The 2514-nt window shown below is 46.4% G+C and overlaps 1 pseudogene; it reads left to right on the forward strand.

Moving 5' to 3' along the window:
- Nucleotides 1–1492: 1492 nt before the first annotated feature.
- Nucleotides 1493–2514, forward strand: part of LOC102006269 — a 13938-nt pseudogene continuing 12916 nt past the window's right edge.

Here is a 2514-nt window from a genome sequence, read left to right on the forward strand (position 1 = left end):
GTCAGCTTTTTTATCTCTTTTGATCATTCTTGGTTTGAAGTTCACATTGTCTGCAAACAGAATAGCTACACCAGCTTTTTTCTGGGTTCCTGTCTCATGGAGTATTGTTTTCTATCCTTTGACTTACAGTCTATGAATTTCCTTTTGAGTTAAATGTGTTTCTTGTATACAGAATATTGTTAGATTTTGCTTCTTGACCCATTCTGCCAGTCTACTGCTTTTGATTGGTGAGTTGAGGCCATTTACATTATTGGTTATAGCTGGTATATATTGGTTTATCTTTGCCATGTTATTTTCCAGTTATTAGTTCCTCCTTTTTCTTTGCTTACTTGCTTGCTCTGCCTGTTGTTTCCTTTCTGTTGTTCTTGAAGTTTTGGTCTGCTTTATCTCTTTCTAGAATATCTTTCAGTACTCTTTGCAGGGGTGGTTTGGTGCTCATGAATTTCTTTAGTCATTCTTTATCATGGAAATATTTTATATCTCCATTAATTTTGAATGATAGTTTTGCAGGGTACATCAATCTGGGTTGGACATTGTTTGCTTTCAGGCCCTGACATACTTCACTCCAAGCTCTTCTTGACTTGATGGTTTGTCTTAAGAAATCTGCTGTGATTGTGATGGGCTTTCCTTTGTAGATGTTCTGTTTCTTTTCTCTAACACCTTTTAATATTCTGTTCTTTTGATGAATTTCTGGAATCTTGATCACTACATGTCTGGGTGTAGATTTATTTTGGTTATGGCTAATTGGAATTCTATATGCCTCAGTATCGGTATGTCTGATTCTTTTTCCATGCTAGGGAAATTTTCTGCTATTATTTCTGCAAAAAGTCCTTTTATGTCATTTGTGTTGACACCTGCTGTTTCATTGACACTTATTTCTCTTACATCATTTTTCTTTTCTTCATCTTACAGTTGTTGAATTATTTCCTAGTCCCTTGTTAATTTTAAGAGGTCCTTCCTTTCACAGTCATTAGTGGCAATGCTGCCTTCAAGGTGTGAAAGACTATCTTCAGTTTTGCTCAAGCATTTTTCCCAGCTTCTGATGGAATTTTTAATTTCCTGGATATCTATTTGAATCTGTCTAATGCATTCTAAATCTTTCTTATATTATTCATTCAAGGTTTCCATCATTTTTCTATGCTCCTCTCTTTTCTTATCTATATCTTCTTTGCATGTGCTGAGCAGTTCTTTCATTAGTGTTGTCATTTCTTTTTTTACCTGAGAGATTATTTCTGCTTTGATATCTTCTATGGCCTGATGGACTTGTTTCTTTACTTCAGTTGATATCATTTAAGAAATTTCAGGTGTATGACTTCTAAGGTCTTCTGTTTTGATATCTCCTGGACTTGTTCTGGTGGTACTGTATCTTGCTCCTTCATTTTGTCATTTTTTAAGATCCGGAGGCTCCCTGGAGCTCAGGCTCACCCCCACGATGGTGTGAAGGGGAGGGGTGAGGATCCGCACATTTCCAGTGCTCACTGTGGCTCCTGCGATGGTGTGTGGGGACAAGGTACAGTCACAGATGCTTCTGAAGCTTTCTGACGTTGGCTCCAGGCCTGTGGGAGAGGCCCGGGGATGCTCGCTGTGGTTCCTTCAGCTGTCCAAGGTCCAGCCCAGCGTCCACAAGGGTGAGGGGGTGTGGGTTATGGTCACAGAGGCTTCATATGTTGCCCAGGTCCCAGTCTGGTTCCCATACTGGTGAAGGAGGGGTGAGGGCACAGTCACTGAGGCCACCAACACTGTCCAGGGTTCAGCTTGGCTCCACCTGGGGTGCAGGGGGTGATAGGAATGGCCACCAAGGCCCCAGAAGGTGACCAGGGTTCCACTTACCTTGCACACTGGTGGGGGAGGCATGGGGGTGGCTCACTGGCGTTCCTGAAGATGTCTGGGGTTCAGTCTGGCTCTCACGGGGGTGCAGAGGGTGCAGGAAGTGGTCACCAAGGCCCTGAAGGGTGTCTAGGGCTCCACCTGACTCACATGCTGGTGGGAGAGGGGCAGGGGTGGCTGTCCAGGATTCCTGAAGATGTTCAGCCTGACTTCTGCCGGGGTAGAGGGGTGGGTTGTGGTTACCTAGGCTTGAGATGCTGACTAGGATCCCACCTGGTACCCTTGGCAGTGGAGGTGGGTTGAGGGTACAGTCACTGAGACCACTAATGCTGTTTGGGGTTCAGCTCAGCTCCCATGGGGATGTGCAGGTGGGGCATGAGGGATGGCCACTGAGGCCCCAGAAGGTGTCTGGGGCTTCGCCTGCCTCACACACTGGAGGGGGAGGCACGGAGGTGGCTCACTGGGGTTCCTGAAGATGTCTGGGGTTCAGTCCAGCTCCTATGGGGGTGTGGGGGTACAGGGAGTAGCCACTGAGGCCCTAGAAGGTGTCTGGGGCTCCACCTGCCTTGCACGCTGGTGGGGTATGGGAAGGGGAGGCTCACTAGGGTTTCTGAAGATGTCTGGGGTTCAGCCCAGCTCCTGCCAGAGTGAGGGGTGTGGGTCGTGGTCGCTGCGGCTTGACACACT

The sequence above is a fragment of the Chinchilla lanigera genome, unplaced genomic scaffold (genome assembly GCF_000276665.1).
Source record: "Chinchilla lanigera isolate Chin_1 unplaced genomic scaffold, ChiLan1.0 scaffold00031, whole genome shotgun sequence".
NCBI classification, from domain to species: domain Eukaryota; kingdom Metazoa; phylum Chordata; class Mammalia; order Rodentia; family Chinchillidae; genus Chinchilla; species Chinchilla lanigera.